Source organism: Pelodiscus sinensis, chromosome 1, assembly GCF_049634645.1.
Source record: "Pelodiscus sinensis isolate JC-2024 chromosome 1, ASM4963464v1, whole genome shotgun sequence".
NCBI classification, from domain to species: domain Eukaryota; kingdom Metazoa; phylum Chordata; order Testudines; family Trionychidae; genus Pelodiscus; species Pelodiscus sinensis.
The window spans coordinates 292,291,799-292,304,056 of NC_134711.1; the positions used below are offsets into that span (position 1 = coordinate 292,291,799).

General features: G+C 45.9%; 1 long non-coding RNA gene across 3 annotated transcripts in view; it reads left to right on the forward strand.

The window, feature by feature from the left end:
* The window catches only part of LOC112546097 (uncharacterized), a 146,209-nt gene that overhangs the window by 114,055 nt on the left and 19,896 nt on the right, over positions 1-12,258 (forward strand). For all 3 annotated transcript variants that reach the window (XR_012900692.1, XR_003089729.2, XR_012900691.1), the window contains one exon: positions 4,465-4,537. This is a non-coding gene — a long non-coding RNA (uncharacterized LOC112546097). The remainder of the gene's footprint in view (positions 1-4,464; positions 4,538-12,258) is intronic.

The following is a 12,258-nucleotide window of genomic DNA, read 5'->3' on the forward strand; positions in this document are numbered from 1 at the left end:
ATTCCAAGCTAATGTAATTGTGTAGTGCTGCAGTAATAAAACAAGGATTCTAAAACATTTTAACCCCTTCAAGATTAAAGTACTATTAATACAACAAAGTTCAATAACATGTAAAGAAAGAGAGTCAAATTATTTGGGATCTGTGACACCAAACTAATGAGTCCACTATTGGAATTTCACCAATATAAATGAGGCCAAAATGTGACCATATGGGCTTAAAAACTGACCACATCCCAGCATTTCCAGTAAATTAGCAGGATAAAAATGCCTCCTTTCTTGGCTCACTAATTATTCTCAGTACATACTCTCTGATGAAAACCTTTCCAAAATCAAATCTATCCTACAATAATTTTGGTTTGCAGGAGCTGAAGAATGAGACATTATGGAGTGCTGTTAATATCATAATTATGCTTTCAAATGCACAAACTAAATTTGGATGTGCAATTAGGTAAATAATCACTGAAGGGAAAAGTTAAATATTGTAATTACATGCTAAAATAGCTGAACATACCCTCTCCCACACCTGCATGTTGCTGTGTGTAGGAAAGTAGTCTTGTGAACTGCTTACTGTCTGTTTCAGATCAAAAGCTTATTTAAATACAATCACTTTGAATGCACCACTGTTATTTTCACATGCCCAACACAAACATATCTTTGAATGTATTTGTGTATGTCTCCTTTGAGCATCACAGAGGAAAAAAAATAACCAAATCAAACCATCACAGAACAGTACCACCACAGGGGTCTGATTTGGCAGCTTGTACTTGTCTTGAGTGGTAGTTCCTTATACAGTTGGTGCCATTCAATTCAATGGATTTACTCAAATGATTCGATTCAACTCAAGGTAAGTAAATATTTCACAACTGTATCTGTAATCAAAGTCCTTAATCCTGAGCACATGGCTCAGAGTGCATAATATAGTCACAATACTTTGCCTGTTTTTATGTTTTCAAATTGGCTGTGCACATACTGTGAAATTCCTGAGTTGATTCATTGTGCGGCATTGCTTGCAAATTTTGAATAAATGGGAATTATAATTGCCATCTGAATTTACCCTGTATTGGTTTAGTCACGCCAGGCATTCAGTATTCATAGTGTGTGAGTACTCAGACTAGGAAGGCTTGCCCCCTGAAAGTGTACATGGCATAGGATGGCTCATCCCCTTTAAGAGGTAGTAGGGCCAGGGGCCAAGCCTTGTTCCTGGAGCAGATGATGGGAGACAGAAAGTAGTCCCAGAGTAATAGAGTCTGGAGAGGAAATGGGTTACTCTCTCTATAAAGACCTAGGACCCGGTACCCTTGTGATTTAGGGGGTGGGTAAAGCTTCCCTGTCTCTCAGCCAACCAAGTCAAGGGTTGGGGAAAAGAGGGCATAATGAGGTGGAGCTGCAGGGAGCAGGAAGCTCTTGATACTCCAACAGGGGGAGGCTGTTTGCTTGCCAGCTGCCCAATGGCATGACAGCTTCCAAGCCATAGAGGAATGCAGAAGATTGGCCAAAGACTGCCGCTCAGCAAAGATGCAGGAGAAAGGGCTGTTATGCAGGTTTTGTTTTGAGTTCTGTGTCCTGAAAAGATAGGCAGCCTGGGTGAAACTGGAGGAGGATCATTTAAAGGGACTAGGGAAAAGCACAGCACAAGCCTCAGAAGAAGGGCTATGGAATCCCTTAGTCAAGAGGGAAGTGTTTGGGTTCAGAGGACACCTGGTATTTCTGTACAAAGATTCAGGAAATTAGACCCCAGAAAGGGAATCTTTTTTGAAAATACTGTTGGCCTATAGGTGGGATGGCTTGGCAGGTATGACACACCATCCTTCAGGAGCTGGCTACCCACTGTAATACACAGAAGGGTTGGACTGAAATTCACATTTTAATTTGAATGAATGTTTGCAGAGACTGCTTTCCACAATCTGCTCAGCTCTCTGTGGGTATGTCTACACTAGAAAGTTAGTTCGAACTAACGGACGTTAGTTCGAACTAACTTTCCTATGCGCTACACTAGCGCTTCGCTAGTTCGAATTTGAATCGAACTAGCGGAGCGCTTAGTTCGAACTAGGTAAACCTCATTTTACGAGGACTAACGCCTAGTTCGAACTAGCTAGTTCGAACTAAGGGCTGTGTAGCCCTTTAGTTCGAACTAGTGGGAGGCTAGCCCTCCCCAGGTTTCCCTGGTGGCCACTCTGGCCAACACCAGGGAAACTCTATGCCCCCCTCCCGGCCCCGGACCCCTTAAAGGGGCACGGGCTGGCTACGGTGCCCGTGCCAGGTGCAAGCCTGCCAGCACCCAGCTAGCAGACCCTGCACCTGGCACGGCACAGAGCCACCCACCCGATGCCCCCCAGCCCACCCCCTCTTGCCGGGACCAGGCTGGCGGCTCCCGGGAGCTTGCCCTGGACCGCAAGAGGCGGGCACCTTCCTGGGCTAGTGCGGACATCGTGGACCTCGTCCACGATCTCCGCACTAGGCACAGGAAAGTGGCCGGCTAGGGCAGGAGAGCTGCCAGCCTGGCCACCCAGGACCAGGTGTGCATGAAAATCAAGGGGGTCCACTGAGACCCCCGACACTGAGCCCTGAGCTTACAATGGCCGTCCTGGGTCAGACCAAAGGTCCATCTAGCCCAGTAGCCTGTCTGCCAACAGCGGCCAACCCTAGGGACCCTGGAGGGGATGGACCGAAGACAATGACCAAGCCATTTGTCTCGTGCCATCCCTCTCCAGCCTTCCACAAACTTTGGGCAGGGACACCACTCCTACCCTCTGGCTAATAGGACTCCATGGACCCAACCTCCATCACTTGATCTCACTTCCCTTTCAACTCTGTTCTAGTTCTAGCCTTCACAGCCTCCTGCAGCAAGGAGTTCCACAGGTTAACTATTTGCTTTGTGAAGAACAACAACTTTCTCTTACTAGTTTCAAGCCTGCTACCCATTCCTTTCCTTTGGTGTCCTCTAGTCCTTCTTTATGGGAACTCATGAAGAACTTTTCTGAATGCACCCTCTCCACCCAACCCCTGCTTTTAGAGACCTCTATCCTGTCCCCCCTCCGTCTCCTCTTTTCTAAGCTGAACAGTCCCAGTCTCTGTAGCCTCTCTTCATCTGGGACCTGTTCCCAACCCCTGATCATGTTAGTTGCCCTCCCCTCTCCCAGCCTTTCTCTTCCCCTCTCCCACCTCCTTTTCCCAGTCTCCCCCAGTTTTTTTCAATAAAGACAGAGTCAATGTTGGAAGAAACGTTATCTTTATTTTGTACATCAATAAGAAGGGGGGCTAGGGAAGGGCAAGTGGAAGGAGGTGAGGGAGGAATGGGGTACGAGCCCCCGATGGGGAGGACTGGGCTGGCTCTGCGGGCTTCTGGGGGTGGAAGCTCTCCTGCAGCCCCCCAATTACTCCCTCTCCCCAGATGGCAGCCTGCGGCAAGTGCAGCCGGGCTGATGGCCGAGTGGTGTGATGTGCCCAGTGTGGGCACTCAGGGCACTCCAAGCCAGAACTTCTTTGCAAGCGGGGCACCCCTTAGAACTGTGTGTCCGGGGTGGGGGTCGGGACCCTTTAAGCGCAGCCCTCGGCTAGCCTGAGACAGTATCTCCATGCTCTAAGTCCTCCTTTTATGCCCTGCCGGCACTGCTTCCGGCCATCATTAAGCCCTGTTCAGAGTCCACTCAATGTGGACTTACTAGTTCGAACTAGCAAAACGCAAGTTCGAACTAGTTTTTAGTTCTAGATGCGTTAGTTCGAACTAGCTTAGTTCGAATTAACTAATTCGAACTAAGTTAGTTCGAACTAGCGCTGTAGTGTAGACGTACCCTGTGTTAGCAGCAGCTGCCTTAATATAGTGTGTACTCGTGGCCATTCTGACTGATTCAGAGCCTACAGAGACTATATTTCCAGAATGAAAGGTCTATAAAAGTTTGAAGTGACCTTTTAATGTATGATAAACAACTTCAACAAAAATTGCTGTACTCTACCTGACTTGAACATCCTGGAAAGAAAATGATACAATTACAACTCTTCCCCTGGCATTGTTACACATAGAAAGATCCCACTGTTTTACCGCATCTGGGACTGAGCGTTTCTCTTAAAAACCAATTAATAAATCTGGAACACTTCCCAGGTTATGTAGGTGGCTCACTGACAAGCTGGAAGGTGAAGTCGAATCCGGAGGCAGACTCTGGAATAGCCACATTTGCAGTTGGTGAACTCCCTCTTCCTTTTTTCTGAAACAGCTCTAGGTGATTTCCAAAAGAATTTTTAGGCTGCTGGCTGACTGACTAGCCAATACATGTTAAAACAGCTGTGTGCCAGATACTATACACAGCTGCTAGTGCCACTGCTCAGATCTTGTCCCTGGGATAATCCAGTGGCTTGAGAGAGGAAAAATTGTGTGTGTGTGTGTGGGGGGGGGGGGGGGGGAGAGTATATATTCAAGAAAGAGAGATGTCTTTGTCACAACCAATAAGTATTTATTTCTTTTTCCAGAATGCCTGTTTTTTCCCTCTTTCATATCAAGGCAGGGAGCCTGAAACTTGCTGAGATAGCACACAGTGCAGGAGTAAGTAATTTTCATCCTACCCCCATTGTATTGCTCATTTCAAAGTACTGGAGAGATTGCACTACCTTACCAGTGAGGGTGTTTTGATTGCACTTGTGGGTGCTCTTATTGAACTCGTACTCTTATTTGTAATAAGACAAAACAATTTTTTTAGCCGCTTGCCTGCTCTTAAGCTCTTTACTGACATTAACTAATTCAGTCTCACAGCATCCCTCTGAAACAGGTGGATAAATGTCATTATCCCCATGTGACAGATGGGGAAGTTGCAACAAAAAAATGAATTAACCCACTCAAGGGCCACTTGGCCACCTATGACCATATGCCTACATCTCTGGACAAAACTGCCTGTATTTATGGCATATTATAGTTCTATATTGTTTCATAAAGAACACGATTTGCCCGGGGCTCACAGGAGTGCCTCTCATCTTTGAATCGTAGAACCATAGGGCAAGAACAGATGGCAAGGGCTACCTAGCTAAGATGCAGGATGGTTGTGTCTAAACCATCCAAGGCAAACAGCTATTCAGCCTCCTTTGGAAACAGGAGACAGGATACTGGGCTAGAGTGACCTTTGGTGTTCTTACGTTCTCTGGTAAAGGAGCTTCCACAACCTCCCTAGGTAGTCTGTTCCATTTTCCCACTGTTCCTACAGTTTAAAAGTTTTTTTTCTGAGATTTAATCTAAATCTGCTATGCTGTTGTTTGAACCCACTGCCTCTTATCCTGCCCTCTGTGGCAAGGGAGAACAACTTTTCTCCATCTTTTTAATGACAGCCTTTCAAGTATTTGAAGACTGCTGTCGTGTGTGCCTTTCATCTCCTCTTTTCCAAACTAAACATACCCAGCTCCTTCAGCACATGCTCATATGGCTTGCATTCTATCGCTTTGTTTGCCTCCTCCCTTCCCCCCCCATCTGTTCCAGTTTTTCTGCATCCTTTCTACACATTGGTGACCAAAATTGGACATAATCCTCCAGGTGAAGCCCAACCAGTACCAAATAGAGCAGCAGTATCACTTCCCATAAATTGCATGGGATGCCCCTGTTAATTCAGCCTAAAACTGCATTTGCATTGTCTTGATAATGACTACAGAATTCTTCATCAATAACTAAACAGAAGCTGGAAAAACTAGAAAGATACTTATATGTGATGCCAAATGCAGCACAGTGAATAACGTGTGACAAACACACTACTACTGGGATACCTTAAGCAAAATAAGTTCATCTTTCTTTCTTGTATTTAAATTTATATCTTACTGGAAATTCCATTAGAATCCTTCAGATAGTTTTTGTTGTAAGGTCACTAGGCTCAGGAGCCAGTGACCGCTGACAATATGTTTACCCTACACATTCTTTATCATCCCACAAACTGTATGCATTTAAATTAATACTTAACTGAACAATTTTTGTGTTACTTAGAGATGCCATTGCACCTGGCAGGTTTGGTTCATTCTTGCTTGAAAATTTCCTGCACCTGAGGGAATTGGGCAATACCACGGTAATGAAAAACACATTTTAATTGAAATTTAATTGTAAAGAGTTGAAGGCATTTATAACTAATTTCAATAAGGAGCTGAGCTCTTAAACCCAAATGTGTTGTCCCTAGCTGCATAGCAAAGTAGGCCCCCTAATCCAATCTATATTAACCACCACCTTCCCTGATACTTAAGAATAGCAATAGACAGTTGGCTGCACTTGGGGGGAAGGAGAAGTGGACAAGGAAAGCAATAAAATGAGAGATTATAAAAAGCTAGCAATGAGCCTGAGCCACTCAGTTGGGATCTCAACATATGGAGGATGTTAAGATATGAAGTTCATCCTGGTGTAGCTTTCAATAAACATTTCTCAAGTTCAGCTCTGGATGGCTGTGTCTACATTGGCACCCTTTTCCGGAAAAGGGATGCTAATGAGACACTTCGGAATTGCAAATGCCGCGGGGGATTTAAATATCCCCCGCGGCATTTGCATGAACATGGCTGCCGCTTTTTTCCGGCTCGGGGCTTTGCTGGAGAAAAGCCCCAGTCTAGACGGGAGCTTTCGGAAAATAAAGCCTTTTCCGGAAGATCCCTTATTCCTGATTTTAAGAGGAATAAGGGATCTTCCGGAAAAGGCTTTATTTTCCGAAAGCTCCCGTCTAGACTGGCACTTTTCTCCAGCAAAGCCCCGAGCCGTAAAAAAGTGGCAGCCATGTTCATGCAAATGCCGCGGGGGATATTTAAATCCCCCTCGGCATTTGCAATTCCGACTGGTCTCATTAGCATCCTTTTTCTGGAAAAGGGTGCCAATGTAGACACAGCCGATCTGTATTTCCTACAGTAGTGGTCCCTAACGTGGGTGCCATGGCGCCTGCCGGGGCATTTATGTGTGCCCGTTGAGTAACTAGGGCCGGCCCAAGCCATTCTTGCGCCCCGGGCACGGCACGGCTGGCTTGAGCCATTCCTGTGCCCCGGCAGTAGGCACATGACGCATGCGCAGCCCTGCCCCCTGGCGTGCTGCGCACTTTATAGCTTCAGTTGGGCACACGGTGCCTGATTGCAGCTCTAAGGGGCCTCCCATAGGTTGGTGCCCCAGGCAGCTGCCTGGCTAGTCCCCCCCTTAATCCGGCCCCGCCCCGGACGTCTGGCGCATATGTGGCCCCGCCCCCACATGCGCGCTGCATGAGCAGCCCCAACCCTGGGCACCCGGCAGCCCCAAAAGGTTGGGGACCACTGTCCTACAGGATCTTGGGGGTTTGGTTCCAGGCTCTTATGTCTTTCTATAATTTATAAAAAGAGATTGTAATTTCTAGTTGTGATAGATTTTGAGGTCCCCAGGTTACCCCCTGACTCTAGTAGGAGGAAATCTTGCTCGTGGTAATTGGGTGTTAGCTCCCAAATATCACCACCCTTTTAGCCAATCAAGCATTCTCCTGTCTGAGGCAGTCCTTGCAGGTTAACACAAGGTGCACCAGTCCCCAAGTCCCCTGTGATATCCAGTGTCTGACACTGGCTACTCTCAAAAATCCCAGATTGCCTCCTCAAAGGAGCAGTGTGTGCCAGTATTTCACTGCTCCTATATCAGACACAGCACTTGTAATGAAACAAAAGAAGGTTTATGTAAGAAAGAATGGAGATTCCACTGGAAACAAGAATATGCGATGGAAACAAAAGATTACAATACAAAATAAAATCCTAACACTGACAAGGGTCTCCTCTTATCAATAGTTGCCTTTCCTATGTAATTAAGTAGACTTGCCCCTCCTCCCTCACCCCAAAGTTCAGTCTGTGGCAGAGCTGTCTGTTCACAGGAACCGAGATCCAACTGTGCATGAAAAACACCTGCTTCACAAGATGGCTCCTCCGAGAATAGCTGTGGAGTATCTCTTCCCATTCTGAAACAGTCTTTTGTCTTTATCAAAGACAGGGCAATCCCTTGGCTGTTGTAATGGTTCTTGTTTACCTCCAAGGGGGCTGATTGTTTGCAGTTGCCTTTGATGGTTTTCCATTGCTTGTTCTGTTATGGAGACAATTGTAGATAGTGTATTATCTAACTGGCTAACCAGAGAGGGTGACAACTCCTTCCTGCATATACAGGCTGTCAATGAATAATATTACTCCCTGGTGACTCCTTTCAACTTGAAGACCATAAAGGGAACAGACGTTGATAGAGCTTACATTATTCCTTAAATATTACCCATACACATATTTCACCATGATAAGGTACCTGGTAAAAGCTTGAAACTTATATGTTCTCCTGGGTAGACAAATACCCTGCAAGCAGCATATTTGATGTAGTGAGTTGGTCAGGTCTGAGATTACAGTTGCTTGCAAAGAAAAGAGACTCTTTGCTAAGGGGCCTATATGTGTCACACTAGTTTTTGGAGAAGCTGCAGTTGGTATCTGTTAGCTTTGGGCCTGAGGCTGCTGTCACTTTTACGGGTGTTAACCAAGAGTGATACTTTGAAGTGAGCAGCGTTATACCAGTTTGAAACTAGCTTAAATAAGACAAATCAAAGTCTATTAAAGGAAAAAAATCTCTCATCTCTAGATGTCTTTCATAAGGAATTAACATTAAGTTGCAATAGTTCTGGCTTTCAAAATATCTTTTATTCCTTTGCTGTGTATATTATTGCTCCCCAAATTGTAATGACATTATGAACTGCTCAGGTGGAGATGTTCTTACAGATGAGGATGCAATTAGACCATTGAGTCTGCAACGAATGATGCCTCTCTGATGAGGAAACAGGGAGTAAAATGAATGCCTTGTTCAGGCTAGGACATGTACAAGTTTATAGTACTGTGAGAGCTTTTGTCTCTCTCTGGCATGTAGATGCACTGGCTTTGATGTTAGCATTTTGGCTCATTAATAACTGATTTACATTTCCCAGAAAGCAAATTGCGATCTGACACAAATTTATAAAGGAGCTTCAAATTGTGAAACTCTCTAGCACAATGAGCCCTTTGTGATTTTAACTTAAGGAGTTTGTGATTAAAATTTTAATATAATCATTGCAGTTTTGTGAGATGCTTGCAAACCTCCTTCCCACCCCCCTCTTGTTTCCTGCTTCTCAGAGTTCATGACAGTGGCTGTTCTAGTGCAAGTTTAAGTGTCTTGATTGGATTTCATTTGCTCTGAGACCCAGTCAAAATAAAAAGTCCCCTAAAGCAGAAAAGAAATTGAGGTGACGAATTCTCAGTTTTAGCTGAAGCTTGAGGAGTCACCTAAAGGATGGCTTACACTGTAGAGTTTCATTTCAGTTTAACTGTGAGCCAGACTGGCTCATGGTTATTCAAAACTATGCGGGTGGGTTGGGTACAAGGGTAGTTTAAGCCACCTTTCTGTCCCCTTCTCTCCATCTAGTGAGGAGATCATGGATGTTGGGGGCTTCCTCCCAAAACCTGAATAAGGTCCGTGATCTCCACCCTGGACCAGGAAGGCGCTCGCCTTTTCCGGGCCCTGGCGAGCTCCTAGGAGCTGGCAGACTGCTCCTGGGGAGCGGTGGAGGGCTGGCTGCCAGTGGCTTGCTGGCTCATGTTTTGGGGCCACTGGGTCAGGGGCAGTAACTGCTGGCTCTGGGCTGGCAGGGTTGGAGCTGGCACAGGCACTGTGGCCAGAGTCAACCCCTTTAAGGGCTCTGGGGAGGGGGGAGGGACAGCAGTGTTCTTGGTTGAGGCTGGAGTGGCCACCAGGGCATCCTGGGAAGGCTGGAGGCCCCCTATTTCGATATAAGTGTCTACACAGCACTTATTTTGAAATAGGTATTTTGAATTTGGTGTTATTCCTCGTGGAATGAGGTTTACCAAATTTGAAATAAGCTCTCCACTATTTCAAATTAATTTTGAACTAGCGGTTTGGCTGTGTAGATGCTAGTAAAGTTATTTCGAAATAACGGCTGTTATTTTGAAATAACTTTGCAGTGCAGACATACCTGGAGTGAGTCTGCTCTACAACTTAGCTGAGAGCCAACTGGCTTTTAGCTCAGGCAGGAGAGGGTCATCACTAAATTCCAGAGGTCTCAGCTTTGAGTCCGCTTGTCAGCATTACACTTTCACTCCTTGAATACTGCATTCAGCCCTGATCACCTCATCTCAAAAAGGGTAGATTAGAATTGGAAAAAAATGGCATAAAGATGATTAAAGGTGTGGAAGAGTTTCCTTAGGAAGGGAGATTAAAACAATTGGAACTATTGAGCTTCAGAATGATATGTCTCAGGGGGAACACGATAGAGGTCTATAAAATCATGAATAGTGCAGAGATAGTGAATAAGGAAGTGCTTCTTATACAAGAATCAGGGGTCACCCAATGAAATAAATAGGCAGGATGTTTTAATAAAGTACTTCACCCAATGCACAATCAACCTGTGGAATTCAATGCTAGGAGGGGATGTTGTGAAGGCCAAATGTGTAACTGGGTTAAAAAATGAATTAGATAAGTTCATGAAGGATAGGACCATCAATAGCTATCAATAGCTGGCTGTTCCTAAACCTCTGCCTGCCAGAAACTGGGACTGGACAACTGGGGATGTATAACTTGATAATTGTCATTTTTCAGTTCATTTCCTCTGAAGTATCTGGCATCAGGAAGACAGGGCTTGTTGAACAATTGATCTGATCCAACATGGATGGTCTTATGTTCTTAAGTGTTGAGGTTCTTGTGTTCTACGGGTCACCAAATGAAGTTAATAGGTAGCAGGTTCAGTGCTCAGTGAAGAGGGAAAAACAATAACAGGAAACTTGGAAATGGCAGAGGTGTTTAAGGACTTCTTTGTTTCAGTTTTCACCAAGAAGGTTGATGGTGATGAGATGCCTAATATAGTGAGTGCTAGTGGAAATGGGGTAGGTTTAGAAGTTAAGATAAAAAAGAACAAATTAAAAATTACTCAGGGAAGTTTGATGTCTTGAAGTCACCAGGGCCTGATTAAATGCATCCTAGAATACTTAGGGAGCTGATAGAGGAGATATCTGAGCCATTGTCTATCATCTTTGAAAAGTCATAGAAGTCAGAAGACTGGAAAAGGACAAATATAGTGCTCATCTATAAAAAGGGAAATAAGAACACCCAAGGGTATGTCTACACTACAAAGTTAATTCGAACTAACGGATGTTAGTTCGAATTAACTTTGACAGGTGCTACACTAGTGCTCTGCTAGTTCGAACTTAATTTGAACTGGCAGAGCGCTTAGTTCGAACTAGGTAAACCTCATTCTACGAGGACTAAGCCTAGTTCGAACTTACTAGTTCGAATTAAGGGGTGTGTAGCCCCTTCATTCGAACTAGTGGGAGGCTGGTCACTGTCTTGGTCTTTCCCTGGTGGCCACTCTGGCCAACACCAGGGAAACTCTATTGCCCCCCTCCCGGCCCCGGAGCCCTTAAAGGGGCATGGGCTGGCTACGGTGCCCGTGCCAGATGCAAGCCTGCCAGCACCTAGCTAGCAGACCCTGCACCTGGCACGGATCGAGCCAGCCACCCGATGCTCCCCAGTCCTCCCCCTCTTCCCGGGACCAGGCTGGCGGCTCCCGGGAGCTTGCCCTGGACCGCAAGAGGCGGGCACCCGTCTGGTCTAGTGCGGACCTCGTGGACCTCGTCCACGACCTCCGCACTTGGCACAGGAAAGTGGCCGTCTAGGGCAGGAGAGCTGCAGCCTGGCCACCCAAGAGCAGGTATGCATGAAAATCAAGGTGGTCCACTGAGACCCCCGACCCCTGACCCTGAGAATGGCTGTACTGGGTCAGACCAAAGGTCCATCTAGCCCAGTAGCCTGTCTGCCGACAGCAGACAACACGAGGGACCCTGGAGGGGATGGACCGAATACAGTGACCAAGCATTTTGTCTCGTGCCATCCCTCTCCAGCCTGCCACAAACTTTGGGCAGGGACACCACTCCTACCCCCTGGCTAATACCACTCCATGGACCCAACCTCCATGAATTGATCTCACTTCTCTTTAAACTCTGTTCTAGTTCTAGCCTTCACAGCCTCCTGCAGCAAGGAGTTCCACAGGTTGACTCTTTGCTTTGTAAAGAACAACTTTGTGTTACTAGTTTGAAGCCTGCTACCCATTCCTTTCCTTTGGTGTCCTCTAGTCCTTCTATTATGGGAACTAATGAAGAACTTTTCTGTAGGCACCCTCTCCACCCCACTCATGCTTTTATAGACCTCTATCATATCCCCCCTCCATCTCCTCTTTTCTAAGCTGAAAAGTCCCAGTCTCTTTAGCCTCTCTTCATATGGGACCTGTTCCAAACCCC